This window comes from Halichoerus grypus, chromosome 2 (genome assembly GCF_964656455.1).
Source record: "Halichoerus grypus chromosome 2, mHalGry1.hap1.1, whole genome shotgun sequence".
Taxonomy (NCBI): domain Eukaryota; kingdom Metazoa; phylum Chordata; class Mammalia; order Carnivora; family Phocidae; genus Halichoerus; species Halichoerus grypus.
The window spans coordinates 92750457-92771880 of record NC_135713.1 but is presented as its reverse complement, the minus strand read 5'-3'; the positions used below and the strand labels follow the sequence as shown (position 1 = coordinate 92771880).

Here is a 21424-nt window from a genome sequence, read left to right as displayed (position 1 = left end):
TTTGACTCAATGTAGAGAATACAGCAAGAGTTGGATTTTTTTTTTTTTTTAACAGCAAACCTATTAAGTGTGGAACATATTGACTATAGAATTTTGCAAATATAAAAGAAATGTGTCTTATATTTCTTGGATATTCTGAACCTAGGCTTAATGAAAACCTTGACTCAATTCAGACAATATGGCCAAATTCCTCTTCCTACCAAGAAAACTTAGAAAGCCAGGTTTAAGAGACTGGACGTGGCTTGTACCTGAAAGAGTAATCTTTGGCTTAGGCCAGCATTATCCAGTAGAAATATAATGTGAGCCACATATGTAATTTAAAATTTTCTAATAGTCACATTAAAAGATGTAAAAAGCAGGTGAAATTAATTTAAATAATTTATTTTATTTAACCCCATATCCAAAGTATTATCGTTTCAACATGTAATCAATATAAAAATTATTAATGGGGTATTTTATATATTTTTATGCTAAGTCTTTGAAATTTGGTGTGTATTTCACTTTTCAGTGCATCTCGATTCCTCCCTCACAGCTATGTTTCAAGTACTCAATAGCCACATGTGGCTAGTGGGTACCATATTAGACAATGCAGGCCTCATAATACCTAGACCTCCATTAGCTTCACTGGAATCCATAGACCTTCTCCTAAAGTTGTATATGCCAGGCCCTGTGCTAGGCACCAGGAGCATGAAGGTGATTGGGTGGCACAGCTGCTTCTCTCAAGGAGCTCAGTCTGGCACGGGGAAGCAGTTAGCTTCAACATAATGTCATAAACATTACACTAAGGATATTAACAAAGGAATAGAGAAAAGACATATATTCTTTTTTTTTTTTTTTTTTAAGATTTTATTCATTTGAGAGAGAGAGAGAGCACAAGCCAGGGGAGGGGCAGAGGGAGACGGAGAAGCTGACTCTCCGCTGAGCAGGGAGCCTGGTGCGGGGCTCAGTCCCAAGACCCCGGGATCATGACCTGAGCTGAAGGCAGATACTTAACTGGCTGAGCCATCCAGGTGTCCCAAGACATACATTCTTCTTAAAATTAGATTTAGAAAGGTTCTGCAGAGGTAATACAGCAGCTGGGCAGAAAGATATTTCAGGCACAATATGTGGTTAGATATTCCTTTAGGTCCTAGTTCCAACTCTTGTCCTGTTAATTGCTGCTCTGTCTAAACTTTATTTTTCTCCTCTAGAAGCACTCAGGATTTCTAAGCCTGAGAATATTTGTTGAATGAATAAGTGAATGGCATGAATAACTGAACGAATGAATAAGCAAGTGAATTGTCAAATCATCCAGACTCCTGTGAGAAGCAAATTTAGTTGGGAGGTTGAACCTGTTAGATTAGGGAGAATTTTGGTACATTCATTGACCAGGAATTGACAATATTCAGTGACTCTGGAAACACAGTAGCTTGGAGGGGACAGTGATAAGTACTGAGGGATTGTTCAATTAGGATGTCTGCGGTCATCATTCCCAACTTCTGTGACTTGTTGGAAAGCCTCCCTTAGACTGGCCCTTGAGCCAGATCATAGATGGGAGGATAAGAATAGGCTTTGCTTTTTTTTTTTTTTTTTTTTTTTTTAAGATTTTATTTATTTGTGAGAGAGACAATGAGAGACAGAGAGCATGAGAGGGAGGAGGGTCAGAGGGAGAAGCAGACTCCCTGCTGAGCAGGGAGCCTGATGTGGGACTCGATCCCGGGACTCCAGGATCATGACCTGAGCCGAAGGCAGTCGCTCAACCAACTGAGCCACCCAGGCGCCCCTTTGCTTTTTGTCCAGAGAAAAGTCCTCTATTAAGGCAACTGAAGTGTATTCAGTTCCAAAATTCCACATCCTAATCTGATAAAGTCCATGATATGTGGGAAGATTAATTGATGTCTACCAAATTGAATGCTCCAAACCTTCTTACGGAGCCACTGATGTTTTCTTAGTTTGATGATGCTTCTCTTTTAAAAAAAAAATTCGCATGCTAAACAAATTTACATTCACCACAAATTCCTCTTAATGTCTGATTACAGTAGGGCACTTAAAATTGTTGATTTGTAAATAAGATTAATTTCCTCCTGTTATGACTTTGTTAAATTAACATTTGTTAAGTGGAGCATAGGGTGCCAGATGGTGAGCCATAGTTTGACAAAAGACCACAAGAGAAATCGCAGTAGACAAGTTTAGTACTCACAAGTCCTGGAGGAAGTACACAGCATAGCTCAGGGGGCCACATGGGGAAGTCAAGGCAGAGTGCAGAGAGAAAGTCAAGACCTGGGACATATGCCTTTATTAGGGTCCATGAGTGGAGGACTTTGGGGCTTCCTGGGCTGAGACTGGATCAGTCAATTCAAACTAAAATGAGTGGGGTTTTGGTAAGCTCCATGGGGGTCTTATCTAAGGGGCACAGAGCAGGGAGGCATTGAAGATGGGGGAGATTGTTGATCACAAGAACTGCTGGGGAAGTCATATCAGGAACTTCAGTGGCATGTGACTCTTCAGACGGTTACCCAGGGCATGTGCTAGCATGAGGGAGGCTGGTGTCAGGTTAAGGCTCCTGCGGGTCACTTAGCCAAACAAAATGGATGCCGAGGGAGCAATACCTCGGAGTAGCTTAGCTAAGCTCATGACACCTCCAATTTTAGAAATGTACCTACTATAAAAAAAGAGGCTCATTTAGCAAATATTTATTGGGGACCTACATAGAGTGAGTGAACAAAACAGAATTCCTAATCTTAAGAGTTCAGTTTCTGGAGAGGGCAGACAGTAAACAAATAATCTCACATGCAATTAGTTGAAGTGAATGCATTGGTGAAATGAATTGGGCCTGGGGAACTGAGGTGGGGGTCTACCAGGACCCTGGCGCATCAAGTCTCAGTCCCTTAAGTTTCCTTGCTCATTTCCCTGTGAGTTGTGTGTCAGTCTCTGGGTCCATCTGGCTAGCCCTTCTCTATCTGTCTGCAGAAAAAGGTGTCACTGTCCTAGGTCCAAGTCTGGCAGGAAAGCCTGGCTGCTGATGGCACTTATCCTGGAAGGGGCCTTAGCATCATTTCCCTGACTTATGTTTCTGATGAGTGAACAGAGACCCAGGGAAGAAGGCCAACCATTATTTACTCAAGGAATAGCGAGTCTATTCCTTGCACTGTCACTTGTTATTTTGAGTTATTTTCACAATAACTCTATGATATAGGCATTGTTTTCATCTCCGTTTTATGAGAGAGAAAATGGAGGCTTAGCTGTACTGAGTAATTTATCTAATGTCAGGCAGCTGGAAAGTGCACTAGGATTCTAACCCTAGTCTAATGGCAGACTGCTGGAACACTCATGAATTCTGGGCTCACCTCAAGTTCTTGCATATGTATACACAGTGTACACACATCTGGTCTTTATTAGCCAATTTCTTTCTTTTTTACTTGAGTGTAAAATTACTTTTATTTTATTCTTTTTAATCCTTTAGAATCTTAGATTTTATTATGTTATGTTAATCACCATACATTACATCATTAGTTTTTGATGTAGTGTTCCATGATTCATTGTTTGCATATAACACCCAGTGCTCCATGCAGAACGTGCCCTCCTTAATACCCATCACCAGGCTAACCTATCCCCCCACCCACCTCCCCTCTAGAACCCTCAGTTTGTTTCTCAGAGTCCATAGTCTCTCATGGTTTGTCTCCCCCTCTGATTTCCCCCCCTTCATTCTTCCTTTCCTGCTATCTTCTTCTTCTTCCTTTTTTTTTTAAACATATAATGTATTATTTGTTTCAGAGGTATAGGTCTGTGATTCAACAGTCTTACACAATTCACAGTGCTCACCATAGCACATACCCTCCCCAATGTCTATCACCCAGCCACCCCATCCCTCCCAGCCCCCACCACTCCAGCAACCCTCAGTTTGTTTCCTGAGATTAAGAATTCCTCCTATCAGTGAGGTCATATGATACATGTCTTTCTCTGATTGACTTATTTCACTCAGCATAATACCCTCCAGTTCCATCCACGTCGTTGTAAATAGCAAGATGTCATTCCTTTTGATGGCTGCATAATATTCCATTGTATATATACCACATCTTCTTTATCCATTCATCTGTCGATGGACATCTTTGCTCTTTCCATAGTTTGGCTATTGTGGACATTGCTGCTATAAACATCAGGGTGCACGTACCCCTTCGGATCCTTACATTTGTATCTTTGGGGTAAATACCCAGTAGTGCAATTGCTGGGTTGTATGGTAGCTCTATTTTCAACTTTTTGAGTAACCTCCATACTGTTTTCCAGAGTGGCTGCACCAGCTTGCATTCCCACCAACAGTATAGGAGGGTTCCCCTTTCTCCGCAACCTCGCCAACATCTGTCGTTTCCTGACTTGTTATTTTTAGCCATTCTGACTGGTGTGAGGTGGTATCTCATTGAGGTTTTGATTGGGATTTCCCTGATGCCGAGTGATGTTGAGCACTTTTTCATGTGTCTGTTGGCCATTTGGATGTTTTCTTTGGAAAAATGTCTGTTCATGTCTTCAGCGCATTTCTTGATTGGATCATTTGTTCTTTGGGTGTAGAGTTTAATAAGTTCCTTATAGATTTTGGATACTAGCCCTTTATCTGATACGTCATTTGCAAATATCTTCTCCCATTCTGTCGGTTGTCTTTTGGTTTTGTTGACTGTTTCTTTTGCTGTGCAAAAGCTTTTTATCTTGATGAAGTCCCAATAGTTCATTTTTGCCCTTGCTTCCCTTGCCTTCCGTGATGTTTCCAGGAAGAAGTTGCTGCGGCTGAGGTCGAAGAGGTTGCTTCCTGTGTTCTCCTTTAGGATTTTGATGGACTCCTGTCTTACATTTAGGTCTTTCAACCATTTTGAGTCTATTTTTGTGTGTGGTGTAAGGAAATGGTCCAGTTTCATTCTTCTGCATGTGGCTGTCCAATTTTCCCAACACCATTTGTTGAAAAGACTGTCTTTTTTCCACTGGACATTCTTTCCTGCTTTGTTGAAGATTAGTTGACCATAGAGTTGAGGGTCCATTTCTGGGCTCTCTATTCTGTTCCATTGATCTATGTGTCTGTTTTTGTGCCAGTACCATACTGTCTTGATGATTATAGCTTTGTAATAGAGCTTGAAGTCTGGAATTGTGATGGCACCAGCTTTGCTTTTCTTTTTCAACATTCCTCTGGGTATTCGGGGTCTTTTCTGGTTCCATACAAATTTTAGGATTATTTGTTCCAGCTCTGTGAAAAAAGTGGATGGTATTTTGATGGGGATTGCATTGAATGTGTAGATTGCTCTAGGTAGCATTGACATCTTCACAATATTTGTTCTTCCAATCCATGAGCATGGAACGTTTTTCCATTTCTTTGTGTCTTCCTCAATTTCTTTCATGAGTATTTTATAGTTTTCTGAGTACAGATTCTTTGCCTCTTTGGTTAGATTTATTCCTAGGTATCTTATGGTTTTGGGTGCAATTGTAAATGGGATCAACTCCTTAATTTCTCTTTCTTCTGTCTTGTTGTTGGTGTATAGGAATGCCACTGATTTCTGTGCATTGATTTTATATCTTGCCACTTTACTGAATTCCTGTATGAGTTCTAGCAGTTTTGGGGTGGAGTCTTTTGGGTTTTCCACATAAAGTATCATATCATCTGCAAAGAGTGAGAGTTTGACTTCTTCTTTGCCGATTCGGTTGCCTTTTATTTCTTTTTGTTGTCTGATTGCTTGGCTTGGACTTCTAATACTATGTTGAATAGCACTGGTGATAGTGGACATCCCTGCCGTGTTCCTGACCTTAGGGGGAAAGCTCTCAGTTTTTCCCCATTGAGAATGATATTCACTGTAGGTTTTTCATAGATGGCTTTTATGGTATTGAGGTATGTACCCTCTATCCCTATACTCTGAAGAGTTTTGATCAAGAAAGGATGCTGCACTTTGTCAAATGCTTTTTCTGCATCTATTGAGAGGATCATATGGTTCTTGTTCTTTCTTTTATTAATGTATTGTATCACATATAATTATTTCAATTTGCTTCTAATTTTAAAAGCAAAACATAAAACATCCAGAAAATCTGCATAGTAGCTAATCCTGACCAGCACCTTAGTATATTAAGTTTCCTAGTGTGTAATAGGGAGAGTAAATCTTGTGTTTAAAAATAGACATTAGGCAATCTCGTGTGATTGAATTTTCATAAGGTCAAACATAGAAATACCAAAATAACTTCTCTACATGCTCTATGGGATCATATGATAAATGTTCAATAGGTATTTACTATAGTATCTATAAAATTCAGATCCTTTGTTTAAAAGAATTTTTGGATTTAGCACAGTACACTTGGAAGTTTTCCTATCTAGTGTTTGTTTGTTTTCAAGAGAAAATAAGGAGAAAAGTGAGACTGTTGTGGTCTTTGTCTCCTCTTAGAGTTTTTGGATCTCCAAGATGGGCTTCAATAAATCCCCTCTTCATCCAGCACTATTTGGGGCATAAACCAGGTTATAACGCAAAAACACCTGATAGGATTGAAAAGACCTGGTTTATCATCCTGGCTCTGCACTTACTTGCCGTGTGACTTGGTGCAAGACACTTAACTTCTGTGTGTTAAGTGTTGCATAGATTTCAAGGCCCTACCTGACCTGCTTACCTCTCACAGGTCCTCTCACACCCTTCTGCGACGTTCACTACATTCCACCCCTGCTGGCTTCTTTCAGAACCTCCAACGTGCTCAGCCTGTTCCTGCATTCATGTCTTTGTCTTCTCTCCCTGGTGCTTCTTCCCCAGATCTACTCTTCAGTATCAGTACGGATGACAAGAGACTTTCCTCAGCCACTCTGCCCATCAGGCTCTCTTCTTATCTTTCACTATCACATTATTCATGATTTCAGATTGCTCTCCATGGCACCATCACTATCTGAAATGGTGGGTTTTTTTTGGTTTGTTTATTCATTGTTTTTTGCCACCACTAGAGGGAAAGCTCCATGAGGGCGGGGGCCTTGTCTCGCTTCTCTGCTGTGTCTCCAGGAGCTAGGGCACAGCCTGGCACACAGTAGGTACTTAAGAAATGGTTGTCGAATGAATAACTGGTTGGAGCTCACCACGAAACAGTTCATCCCAGGGCCTCAGGTTTCCCTTTCTCAGATCAGCACTGCTCATACCATCACAGTCTCAAATCATTTTGTTCTGGGTGCCAAGACAAGGGCACAGAGGATGAGAGCTCACAAGTGGTCTTTGAATTTGGCAAAAGGCCGGCCAAATAGAGAGAAATTAAGGACAGAAGTGCTAACACCTCTGAGAGGGTTAAAAGTTTAAGCCTGTCAGCATCTGATTTAGATTGGATTCCCTTTTGAACAATTCCCTTCAAATACAGGACCTAAGACACTCTCCTGGGAGAAGGGGGCATCAGAAAAGGGAAAGTGGGTGCTTAGGAGTGAGAGGGCTCCAGAGGCCCTTTGGAGCTACGGTTGTGGTCCTGCTCAGAGGAGTGAGCAGAGGATACTTCCTCAGACATTGCAGAAAACAACTTTCTCCAAGCCCTTGGCCTCAGATCACTCATAATTCTGGGAGGAAGGGATATTCTTGTTTCCCCGACTCAAAGGGTCCAGGATACAAAAGGGAGGGCTGGGGAGAAAGCATACACAAAGTTGGCAGTGTTGATATATGAACTGAAATTGCCTGATAACAAAATATGTAGTTAAATCTGCAAATAGAATTAGGACTCCTACTCCATTTACATACTCGACCCTTTGGAAGAAAATCCCCGGATATCAACCCAGGTGGACAGGAAATGCAGGGTCACTCAGCCTCTGTGGACCAAGGCGGAGAGAGGACTGCCAGCAGCAGAAAATTGGGGCCTTAGCATCTGAATAACTTCCAACAATCAATGGCCTACTTAATCTTAGAGTAGAATGGCAAGAAATGGCAACAATTTCTTAGAGTTTTCTTTCCATTTCTCTCTGTTCCAGTTCTTACCTGCTGCTCAAACTGCAAGATTTCCACTTGTCAATCCCACAAATTCCCCTGGACTGAGTTTGCATAGCTTAAGAGTTGAGAATCACAAATTCAGAAACCCAGGCTTTAGTAACAACATTGCCTCTGAACAGCTTTCCACTTGCCAGGGAAGTCTTATGTTAGTGATTTTCTCTAGGTAAGGGAAGCTGCCTTGGGTTCCAGTCTATGTCCGTCAGGTTTTGAGTTGTAATAGAAGCTAACTGTGACCAATTTAAGCACAAAATGACTGTATTCACAGTATCCTGGTAGGTAGAGAATCATGAGAAGTGTGAAAAAGAGGGATTAGGTAGCCAGGAACAACCGTTAGAACCATGCTTCAAAACTGGTCTGGTGGACTATAGAACTCAATCATAAAAAGACAAATAACCCAATTTTAAAATGGGCAAAGGATCCGAATAGACAGTACTCCAAAGAAGATAGACAATTGTCCAATGAGCAGATGAAAAAAGTGTACCTTTTCCCATGAAATATCACCTGAATTTAACTATCACTGTTTATTCTAGCTTTGACTTTCCATTTTATGATAAAAACAAACAAGTCTTTAACTTAGGCTTCAACGTGACCTGTCTTGCACATCTTGGTATCTGCTTTGAGGTTTCAAAGCTGTATGGAAATCTCTTAACTATATATTTGCCATTATTAGAAAGTTAATTGCCTTTTAATTCTTTTAGTCCTATATACCTAGGTCAATCCTCCTTTGGATATTTATGCTCCAACTCACAAGGTGGGCTACTACGATCCTGGTCAGGGGGTGAAATGAGACTCAAGTAGTATCAGATTGTCTTTTCTGGTAACTCAGAAATGGAGACACACATTCTATTTAGCTAGTTTTAGAAACAAAAGGTTTGGGGGACAGGTGTCAACTTTTTGGAGATCTATTCCACTTTATTTTGATCTTTTCAATAATATTTTGGGGGCACCTGGGTGGCATAGTCAGTTAAATATTTGCCTTTGCCTCAGGTCATGATCTCAGGGTCCTGGGATTGAGCCCCGCGTTGGGCTCTCTGCTCAGCGGGAAATCGGCTTCTCCCTCTCCCTCTGCCTCTGTGATCTCTTTCGCTCTCACTCTCTCTCAAATAAATAAATAAAATCTTTAAAAAAATAATATTTTGGATAGAATACTGGTTTTTCTGTTTTTTTAAAAAATTGTTAATTTTTCTATTAGTCAAAAAAATTCTAGGGGCGCCTGGGTGGCTCAGTCGTTAAGCGTCTGCCTTCGGCTCAGGTCATGATCCCAGGGTCCTGGGATCGAGCCTCGCATCGGGTTCCCTGCTCTGCGGGAAGCCTGCTTCTCCCTCTCCCACTCCCCCTGCTTGTGTTCCCTCTCTCGCTGTGTCTGTCAAGTAAATAAATAAAATCTTTAAAAAAAAAAGTTCTAAATTTACTTCTGCAAACTGTCCAAGAAGAACATTAGCTAAAATTGCTGAGTGTAACTTGGTGTCTGAGTTAGTACCCGGGAAAAAAAATGCTATTTAAAGCTAAATAAAGGCTATCTGTCAAGGCAGGTAGTCTAGAATATAGAAGATGGGTGGAGAGGAGATCCTATATAGATAGGCAGGGTAGGACTCTGAATGTAGGGTCACTCAAGTGAGCTTCTAAAACCGTAAAACAGTCCACCCAAAATAGAGCACATACAAGGAATGCCTCTGTCCCAGAATTCTGTGAGCACACCTTATTGTCTATACAGGGGTAAGAGAGTGAAAGCCATTTGAATCTATCCTGTCACTCAGGAAGGCCTCCGTCCTTCATCAAGACAGCTCATGCCATCCACTAGAGGTGAGGTTGTAATGTTTTTCCCACTCCTTCCTCTTTGTTCTTTGGAATATAGAGGTTGAGAGAGGGAGAAGCAATAAAATACCTTTCCAGAAAGCCACGATTCTGTTTTTGTTTTTGGTTTCTCTTAATCTCCCTGGGAAATAATTGTTTGTTACAAAGAAAAACAGAACTCCAAGCAGTTGTATAGACTCTGGGACTGAAGGTGCTGGTTGGTGGCAGCCCTATTGAGCCGCGTGCAAGAGAAACTGAGGAAGCTATGCTAAAGGAGAGAGAGACAGAGAGACAAGATTCCTCATGGTTTTCCTGTTTCCTCTTCCCTCTGAGGCCTAGATACATCTGCCCTTCCACATTTTGTTCTTAGCACCAAGAGTGCTTTTAATCTCTCCTTAACATTTCTTTTCTTTTTTTTTTTTTTTTTTAAAGATTCTATTTATTCATTTGAGAGAAAGAGCACAAGCAGGGGGAGTGGGAGAGGGAGAAGCAGGCTCCCCGCTGAGCAGGGAGCCCGATGCAGGGCTCGATCCCAGGACCCTGGAGATCATGACCTGAGCTGAAGACAGATGCTTAACCATCTGAGCCACCCAGGCACTGCTCTCCTTAACATTTCTGTTAGATGTTTTTTTCTCCTACAGGCCTTGGCTACACATGTGCCCTTCCTTCAGGGCTAGCCAAAAGAACCCCCTTAAGGTGGAGTCATGCCCCACATTTCCCGAAATACTTTTCTCCCCCAATAAGGAATCTTTTGGACATAACAGTTACAATATTGAAACCCAAGCTGCCATTCCACCTTCATCACCACAACTTACTACCAGCAAATTTTTAAAAGCCTGCTTCAGACCAGGAGGAATTCATCCTTCCCATCCACATGCCTCCCTATTGCAAATATTTTCAACTCTATCGAATATAGAGTTAAGAGAGCTTTATAATGACCTAACACCAACTTGAGCAGATACCATCCGGGTGCTGGTAGCCAAAAGTTCACGATCATTCTCAGTTTGACTTCAAGAATCAAGAGTCCCAGACTTTCTTTGAATCTCTCCCGGAGCTGTTAAAGCCTTAGCACTCGAAGGTCTCCGGGGTATACTGGTGAGAGCTGCATGACCTCTTTGAACCTCAGACTCTGAAAGAGGTGGGTGTGTGTGGGAGTAAATGAAAGTAGGAACGCACCAGGGTCTCTCGTGCTCCTGGAGCAGAGGAGAGTGTGAATGGGTGTCAGGTCCCCTCCCTCCCTCTCAGTATGATCTGTCAGGACCTCCTGACCTGAGCAGTTTTTTGGGCCCGTGCTGCCGGCTCGCAGGGCTGCTCCCCAGTGACCCGTCCTCACCCGCACCTTAACTGGGGTGTACTCTCAGATGCACAAGTAATTCTCCTTGTTTGGTGCTTTGTTTTACTTTTGAGTTAAAACTGGGAGTGAACGTCAGTCTGCTCTGTACCTCGCTCACTACTGTCTTCCTCTCATTTCCTCAGTCGGGTGGTCAGAAAATGTCAAAAGTTTCTTGTTAGAAATGTATTTGAATACATCTCAGGGTCCCATTAAGCTACACTAGTCCTGAAGCCCCACTGCAATAATTGTGAGCTTTGAGCCACAATAGGGTCAGGGATGATGTACCTGCAGCCCCTGGGACGTAGTTAGGAAGCTCTCTCAGCGCAGTTTGGTGAACGGCTTTTCTCTGAATTCAGGTTTCAACATGATTGTGGCATTCTGGCACTTTCATTCTTTCTGTTGTTTAGGGACTGTGTGTAATTTGTCTTCGGAACACACTGCACACACTCAGAGATGTTGACTGAGAGAATGAGTAACGACTGAGCGATACAGGGAAGAATAACCAGAAAACTCACCGCTTTTGCTTAGTTACACTTTCCAGAGGTAATCACTGTTAGAGAGATGCCTTCTGTCTTAGTGACGGTGTTCAGAGTAAATCAAAGTGGATTTGTAGATCCTCAAAGTCTGGGCTTTACAAGGTGAATTTAACATTGGAAAGGAAAAGGCAGAGAACAAACATATGGAACGTTTGTTATTCGCCAAGTGTTGTATGAAGTATTTTACACATACCATTGCAACACAGCTGCCTTAGAAAGTACATATTAGTCTCCCTGTTAACTGAGGATGACCTTCAAGCTCAGGAAAGGAAGGGGGAGTAGTATGCCCAAGCTCACACAGCTAGTTAAGGGGTGAAGCCAGGATTTAAACACAGATCTCTCTGAGGTACAAAATGTTATTTCCACCATTACCCCATCTCTCTCTATCCCATGGGCTCAGCACTGTGGCATATACTAAGGTAATGAGACATGGTTTCTGTCTGAAGAAACTTAATGTCAAGTAAAAGACCCATGGTAAATACTAATTGTAATAATGCAAAATAGCAGTAAATAAACACTGTGGTAGAATTATCAGAGAAGTACTCAGTGAGCAGAGAATTCCAGTAAATCTCAAATAATGTATTTTATCTGAAAGAGTGAGCTCACTAACAACTAGCCCAGTCACATTTTGATTTTCTAAAAACTTCTCTCAAGACAGGGCTCACACGGTACCCAGTGTTGATAAAAGTGTGGGTCAGGACGGAGGGCTCTTGTACAGCCTACTGAAAGGAATGCAAACTGATAAACCTTTGTGGAGGGGAAGTTGGCAACATGCATAAAAATCCTGAAAAAATAAGTTTGTTTGACCCTCAAGTTCCTAAGGTGTTATTCTAAGAAAATAAATGTGCAGAAAGAGGTACATATGAGGGTGTTTGTCATAGCATTTTTTTTATAATAGCAAAAACTTAGAGATAGTGTAAATGTTGACAATAGAGTATGGGGTAGTGTTCTAGACTGTGATAGAATGCAGTGTTAAATATTAAATATGAAGTGGTAGACCAGTAGTAGCTCTTAAAGTTTGATCTCCTCTCAGGGTGTCCTCAAGATCAAAACTATTTCCATTGTAGGGGTGCCTGGGTGGCTCGGTCGTTAAGCATCTGCCTTCGGCTCAGGTCATGATCTCAGGGTCCTGGGATCGAGCCCCACATCTGGCTCACTGCTCAGCGGGAAGCCTGCTTCTCCCTCTCCCACTCCCCCTGCTATGTTCCCTCTCTCGCTGTGTTTCTCTCTGTCAAATAAATACATAAATTAAAAAAAAATCTTTAAAACTATTTCCATTGTAATACTGGCACATCTGTATTTGCCACTTTCACTCATGAGAGTGTAGAGTAGGAAAAGTCCATTGTATTATTATTATTATTATTATTTAGATTCCACATTGCAACTAATCTTTAAAACTTGTCAAGTTTGGTGTGGTATAAGGAAAAATGCCCACAATAATCTGAAAGTCATTTCTCCCTTTTTCAACTACCTATATGAGGCTAGATTTCCTTCATATACGGTTTCTGTTTGTTTGTTTGTTTTTAGTAGTCTCCACGCCCAACACGGGGCTTGAACTCACGACCCTGAGATTAAGAGTCACATACCCCTTCTTCATATATTTCTGCTAACAGAACATATCTACATTTTGAATGCAGAAGCAGATAAGAGAATTCAGCTGCCTTCTGTTAAGCCAAACATTAAAAGTATTTGCAAAACTCTAAAATAATGTCACTTTTCTCACTAAATGTTTTTGTTTGTTTGTTTTGGAAAATAGAATTAGATTTTGTAAAATATATTACTGATGTTGACATGTAAGTATTACTTTATTTTAAAATGAATTAATAAACTTCAAAATTTTTGTTTTAATTACTAATACTATAAAAATAAAAAATACAATCCACATAAACAAAAGCTTTTTGAGGTCCTCAATAATTCTTAAGAGGATAAAGTAGTTTTGAGACCAAAAACATTGAAAAGAGCGGTTGGAACATAATAATAGCATGGGAAATATTCAGAATATATTTTTAAATTTAAAGAGCACATTATAAAACATACCATTTGTGTAAAAAAAATTTTTTTTAAAAAGAACATCTCAGGATAGATTAAGAATGAAAGAAATACACCAAGTATATTAAAAGTAGTCATCTTTGAGTATTGGGATTACTGGTCATTTAAATTTTTTTTGTGCTTTTCTGTTTTCCCACATTTCCCACAGTGAAATTTATAATTGGCAATTAGGAAAAATTCTTATTTTTACAGACAGAACATCAAAATCTTGACTCTTGATTTCAGCTCAGGTCATGATCTCAGGGTCCTGGGATTGAGCCCCATGTCTCAGCAGAGTCTGCTCCCTCTCACTCTGCGCCTCCCCTTACTCTCTCTCTCTTCCTCTCAGATAAATAAATAAATCTTTAAAAAATTTTTTGACTTTTCACCTGAATTCAAATGAGGAATAGGGAGAAAAGTATTAGCAAGTGTTGCCTTTATTATGCTTTTTAAAACATTGTACTAGATTTCATAAATATAAATTTTTTTTGCTAGATTTTTCTGTCTTTCTCCTTTGTGGGTGATGAATAAGAGAATGTTATGGGAAATTCATCTTAATTTTTGAGCTGCTAAAGATATCTAAGTACTTTAAAGTCTTATAAAAATGATTTGGGGGATACAGAGTTTTACATTAATCCTATTTATCCCAACATTAAACTATTGAATTTGTGTTTGCTGACTTCCAGTTTTGAGATTTTACAGTCAGAAACAAAAAGACTAGAACAAGCTACTGGCAAATTACTCCTAGTGTATTAATTTTATTTAATCTCTGTCTCTTTTTCTCTCTGGAATTTAAGAGACTTCCTTTTATGATGTTGTGTTTACTGTTCGCATTATGTTGTAGGTAAAATGTTTTTTTCTAGCAATGGCGTTTGGACCTGATGAAGGGATCATCAGCTAGGTAGACGGTGGTCTCACTGCACGGCTGGTGGTATCTCCGTAAGGTTCATCCAACCTATCCCCCCACCCTCTCTGCTGGTACAGGTGGAAGGTCCTCTCTCTGGAACCCTCAGGGCCAGAAGTTTCTTACCCATCCCCATTCAGCTCAGAAGCATCTGCTGGAGTGAGGTCTTGGTGTGTTTTATTATTATTTTTTTTTCCTTTCAAAAATGACAGAGAAAAGAAAAATGTTGCCATATACTCTACTAGGCATATGGACAAACCCTCATTTCATAGGAGAGAATGGGAGCTAATAGAGGAGCTGGGTTTTATCTTTAAATGTGTTATTGTTATTTTCAAGGCCACAACATAAGGGCTCTTTCTTTGTTGCAAACCTAAGAAAAATTACTGGAGGGTCACTCAGGAAATGAGGAAAACCGATCAAATTTTTCCTACTTTTTGGAACAATTAGTCCTCATCCTCCATGCTTTTATGGAGTTTTAATTGTAGTATAAAAAAAAAAGTCAGTGGAACAGCAGGGGAGAAGTCTATCCTGACTCACTGATTTATTTTAAAAAAGATCCCAGCCTGACACATTCTCTTCAGATGAAGTGCTCTGTCTCTTGGTAACCACCCCTCACCCCTCACAGGAATCTGACAGCACTGGCTGGTGGGGCACAGTTTCTGTTCTGTGCTAATACTCAGTAGCTGTTGAAGAATTCCAGTGCTAAAGAGCTAAGCCTGTGTTTAAGTCCTCAGCTGGGAATCCCAGAACACAATTGTGCTTATCCTCCATGGTTTTCTATTTACATGCTCAGCCAAGGTTAATGTTGCTTGTGGTTGATTGTTTTTTCCTCTTACTCTTGGGTCTATCACCACTGGTTCTCAACTAGTATAATTCTGAAGACATTTTTGGTTTGGGGGCCAAGTACTGGTAGCATCTGGTGGAAAGAGGCCAGGGAATACTATTAAACATTCTTAGCACACAGAATTTATGTAGCCCCAAATGTCAATAGTGCCCCTGTTGAGGAACTCCCAAGACCATGTTTTGGTCTGAAGTAGTCACTAAGCTATGATAACCCGTCCTGTCACACCATAGTTCATTTATTTTGGTTCTCTAGACTTGGCACCTTTCTGCCCTTAGTTTTCTATAATAGTGGAGAATTCGGTGGATGAGTTTTTATACTTCTCTCGGGGGGATTCAGACATTTGCCTACAGTTTACTTAATTAAATCATGGCCCCCAACTCTTGGCCAGGCCCTGAATAGATAAATATCTCCTAAGTATGCATGTATTTATTTGTTTATTTATTTATTTATTTATTATTATTATTTTTGTAAGAGAGAGTGAGTGTGTGCGCGAGCTGGGAGTGGGGAGCACAGGGAGAGGGAGAGAGAAAATCTCAAGCAGGCTCCATGCCTAGCATGGTGCCCACGCAGGTGTCAATGCAATGACCCCAAGATTACCACACGAGCCAAAATCAAGAGTTGGAGGCTCAACCAACTGAGCCATTTAGGCACCTCCCCCCCAAGTATTTATAAATTGATTGCTCACTCTGAAACCCAAACTACTCTTTTTAACTCTGGGGAGATAAATGGCTCCTATAATTCCAGAGTCCTGATGGGTCATGTAACACCTTTACCCACTACTGGGTAGACATTTCCTACTTGAAGTAAATGGAGAAGTTTCTGCTTATGGCCCACATATAATATTTTGGTTGCGGAGGGGTGGGAGTCAGAAAGAAGAAAGATAGTCACTATTTTGAAATCTTGTACTTGCAAATGAATCACTTCTTCATCTACTCCTGGTTGAAAGGTCAAGCACATGTCTCAGGCACTCAGCGACCCAAGTTATCTCAAGCATATATGCAGCTCATCATTAACTAATTATCAGGACTGTCTAAAGCCCTGAGTGATGGGTATTTTCCAATCTACTTGGAGGTTGCAGTGGCATTTGGAAGCATCTAAATAATACTAACATATATGCCACTGGGTCTTTCCATTTTCAAAATTAGACTTTTGCACACCCAGACAGACCCTATGGTTTCACAACTCCCTCCTTTTGTACTTGTTCCTTTTACTTGAATTGTCCACAACCATCCCTAACCTGGTCTTTCTGGGAAACTCATTTTTATTTTACAAAACCTTGTATCAACCTTTTATATTCTATGATTATGTTGCAGACCCCTCCTTTCACATATATTCACACAGCCTGCCCCAATCTACTCCAAAGTTAAAAAATTTCCTTCTCTGTACATCCATGTCTGAAGGCTTTTTGCACATTCTTTCTGTTATCGCATGTGTCAGCTGTATTTTAATGATCTCTGTCGATATATCAACATGCTAGGGTTGATGTTCCTAGAAGACAGGCACTGTGTTATTCCTCTTAGTATTCTCATTATTTTCCGCATTATGAGTACTTGTTAGAATCTGAAAACAGAGTTTCTATTATTTATTTTGCCAGGCTCGGTTTTGTTTTTTAATTTGCAACATATTATCGATTAACTGGGTTAGCTCTGATTATGGGACTGAAATAGTAGTTGTGGTAGTTAAGGGAGGTTTATCAATGTTAGATTAATATTTTACAAGAATGTTTTCATTTACTTGTATCATTATATATATATATAATAAAAGAAGTGTTTTCTATGCCAAGTAGTACAGATGTTTAATGTCAGAGTGAGGTGTTTCAGGATGACTGAGACATGTAGTTAGGTTTGTGTTAGATAAGATAACACTAGCTGCTGTAAGTGAACTATCATAATAAAACTTTCTCTTGAGTTACTCTCTTGAGTTACTTAAAAGTCCGATGCAGGTTTTTCTGGTTGGGCAGGTCTCCTCCAAGTAGTGACTCAGGGCCTGAGGCATCTTACTTGTTGTGGCTTTGCACTTTTCATTATGTGGCATTTAAGGTTGCTGTCCTTCAAACTCTGCAGGGAAAAAGTAGAGAGGGTCACATGTGGGGGGTTTTAGTGATCCCGACCTAGGAATGGCATATGTTACTAGTGTTCACTTTCCATTGGCTAGAACTTGTCACTTGGCTGCCATCTGGACACACCTAACTCAAAGGAGGCCAGGAAGTATAGACTATCTGTAAGCCCAGAAAGAAGAGAAACAAGCTTGGTGATAAGCTAGCCATCTCTAATAGTGAGCAAAGAAACAATTCTCCATATACAAATAGCAAATGGCATCTATTAGAACTTTGAAAATCTCACAGAACAAATGGGAGACTGAGGAACTGGGCAAGAACCAGGGGAGTGCTATATGGGGTCCAGGGAACAAGAAAGTCTGATTATCTGTCCTGGGTGCTGTGGATTTTCAGCCATCCAATGGCGCTTTTTAAGATTCAAATTCCTGATTGGGGTAGGGCAGGGTGGTAGATGGGCCAGCAAGCTTAGTCTGAATAGCTCCCGTCTCTGAGTGACTAGAAGATGGCAGGCCTGACAGTCCAATGGCTTACTGTCCCATTCAGAGTGAAGTCCAAATACTTCCCATGGCCTTGACGCCCTGGTGAACTGGCTCCCAGTTACCCTTCTGGCCTCACCTCTTGTTTTTCTCTCTCTCCCCCTTGCCCTGCTTCATCATACTCCCATCTTTGCTGTGTGTGTTTGCCAAGCAGTCTCATCTGAACAATGTTAGTATTGTTGTTTGCTCTGCTCTTTCTGCTGGTATTTGCATGCTTAGTCCCTCACTCCTTCCCAGTCTCTGCTCAAATGTCTCTTTAACTGAGAGGTTTTCCTTGACCACCCTGTACAATATAGCACCCCAACTCCCAAACCATTGCCCTCAATCCTACTTATTCTGTTTTATTTTATTCACAGCACTTACCGCTGCCAAACATTTATATGTTTGCTTTGTTTTTTCTCTGTCTTCCCCTCTACTAGAATTTAAGCAACATGAGAGCAGGAACTTTGTTTTGTTTACATGCAAAACACCAGACACTGGGTGAGTGTCAGAGCAAGCACTAAAATCCAGGCTTCCTTCCTCCTGTCAGCAGATCACTGCAGGACCAGCCTGAGTTGGCATGCCCCGAAGCTAAAGTAGCCTGAGCCATTGAAGAATACCAACATTTATCTTTTTTTGTACAATCTGACTCAGATTGTCAACCCTTATTCTTTCCAGCTCATGAACATTTTTGCCACAGATATAATATTATTTATCACTGACCATGGGTAATGAATTTTTAATATTGGTCTATGTTGTTTATAATGCATCCATTTTAGCTCTGGTGCAAACCAGTGCAAATAAAGCTGTGCACAGTTCTGTGTGCTTGTGAAAGAAACCCACATGTGAACAGGGCATTACTGAATTCTGACTGGCAGATTTCTCTTGGTCTGATTAGTCCGCACATCAGTTTACGGTGCATACTCACAAGCACGTAGGTTAGCTATCATTATCTGTTCTTGCTGTCAAGTGATGTCCTTTAGGCTTGCCAACTGCTGTACTTGTGGTCATTTGTGTTTACTGGGCTTTGACAAGTAGATTATTACACAACACCCTCTTCTCCCTGCCTAAATCCTGCGACAACGGATAAATAAATCAAAGGAATGGCAAATAGAGATCAAAATGTCAGCTTTATTACTAATAAGCTGATGATATCAAAGAATGTGCCTTAGGTGTAGGATAACAATGTGTTTTCTAATACCAAGTCTCAGAAATAAACAGACTTAATATACCCAGTCATGAATTCTGAAGAACTACAGGCCTCTCCACAGGAGGGCCTGTTCTATATACTGAACAGCACAAGGAACAGAGTAAAATAGGAAACAGTGATAGAGGGAAGCTAAGCTAGGAAGGAGGGTTACACTAAGATGTCCTTCCACGTGGAAAGAAATATCTGGAATGAGCAATTAATGTCTCTTTTTAATAATTTAAAGAAATTACTGTCATGTATTTTATGAGATTTTACAGATAAAAAAACTCCTTTAAAAAAATCTAAAAAGATGTGAATCTTTATATTGCACAGTTTATTCATGCTCCCTTGTATAGATGGGCAGAAAAATGTTCCCACAGAACTGAGTGTTCTCAAACTAGGCTGGGAGAATGTTGATTGTGTCTGGCAACACTCCCGTAGACATGAGGGCTTAGGCAAGCACCTAATTTGTTTTACTGTGGAGCTGCCCCCAGTAGCAACATCCAAATACATTCTTAGATTTCAGAAGAATAAATGAGGAAAAATTAACTTGTAGTTCTACCATAAATCTATAGCTCAGACCAAATTGGTTAATTTGAAGTGAACTGCAAAGTTCTTTTAGAAAATTTGCACCAAATGGTTATTTTGCTGTAAAACAAATTGTGCCTAACACAGTGCCTACTACACAACGGGAGCTCAGTAAATACTTGTTGAATGAGTGAATCTGGACTTTGGGCTTCAGTTTGAAATCAGTTGAAAGTCAATGATGATTGAAGAAATTTTATAGTTTTGACATTCATCTGAAACAGAAATTCCGTGGAGATTAGAAATATACAGAAAGAGTAATATAAACTCTTTTAACTACTTTCCACTAAACCTAATTGGCTAGAGGAACCAAAGATCCCCGTTTTCTCCTTAAAACAGGCAAGGCAAGCTAACCACTCCTTGTAGCAAGCTACTGTCTAATAATACTCATCATTTTGAGTAGCATTTTTACTAAGGGTCAGTTGTGACTATTCCCAAACTTATTTTATTTTATCTATCTATCTATCTATCTATCTATCTATCTATCTATCTATCTATCTATCTATCTTTAAGTAGGCTCCATGCCCAGTGTGAAGCCCAGTGCGGGGCTTGAACTCATGACCCTGAAATCAAGACTTGAGCTAAGATCAAGAGTTGGATGCTTAACCGACTGAGCCACCTAGGCGCCCCCAAACCTTTTAATACTAGTTGTACTTGTTATTGTTATTACATGATTTAATTAAATATTACTGAAGCTGATGAACTGAGTGCAAAAGTAGAAGAGTTATTCTGGAAACAAAGGTGAGTGTTTTGGAAAGACTTCACAAGAGGAGAGCTAATAAAAGAACCACTAAAAGACAGGATTCCTCATAGGTAGTTTATAGCTCATAGGTAGTTTATAGCCTTGTAGAGCAGCTAAGATATATGTAAAAACAACTACTGTAGGATTTTAAATGCCATAGAAGACTACATGAAGATTCCAGAAGTTCAGAGGAGGAAAATTACTTTTGGCTCAGAGAATCATTGACAGGTACATAGAGAAGTTGATATATGAGCTGGTCTCTGAAAAGTGTAAAGTTAGGATGTACAGAGATGATTCATTCCAAGTAAAAAGAAGGATGTAAGTAAAGCCATGTTTGGCTGGAGCACAGGGTTCATGAAGAAGAAGGGTAGAAGATAAAGGTAGAAAGATAAATGGGTTGTGCTCGCTTCGGCAGCACATATACTAAAATTGGAACAATACAGAGAAGATTAGCATGGCCCCTGTGCAAGGATGATAAATGGGTTTCAAGTAGTAGAAGGCCCGAACTCCCACACTTAATGAAATGTCTGGTCATTGTGAAAATAAGATACTTATTCTACTCATCCACACAGAACTTTATTGGTCTTTAGTATACTTACAAAACGAGGACTTTATGTTAGGGCATGATAAACCTCTATAATAATTTTTTCATTCATGGATTCATGCATTTTTTTTTTCCTTAACTGCCTAATAGCCTATAAGCTCCTCTTAACCTAAGCTATTTTATATTACTTTTTGTTCAGCAATGCATATGATTAATTTTCTGCTTAGGACATGGGTATTCACTTAATTTTTGGTGAAAATATTAATTGTAGAATTAGTGATTATGTTTTTAAGAACTCTTGGTTCTTTTTTAAAGGCCCACATAAAATACCAACAATTTGTATTATAAGATTACAAGCTTGCTTGACATTTTATACTTTAAAAACATGTTTTTCAAAGTTTGCAATATATG

The 21424-nt window shown here is 40.2% G+C and overlaps 1 protein-coding gene and 1 non-coding gene across 3 annotated transcripts in view; both read left to right on the top strand.

Moving 5' to 3' along the window:
* Positions 1-21424, top strand: part of CMYA5 (cardiomyopathy associated 5) — an 88783-nt gene that overhangs the window by 5601 nt on the left and 61758 nt on the right. The gene's annotated exons all lie outside the window — the stretch shown is intronic.
* On the top strand, positions 20869-20976 carry LOC118539534 (U6 spliceosomal RNA). The gene has a single exon (XR_004919218.1). It is a non-coding gene; the product is annotated as a U6 spliceosomal RNA (small nuclear RNA).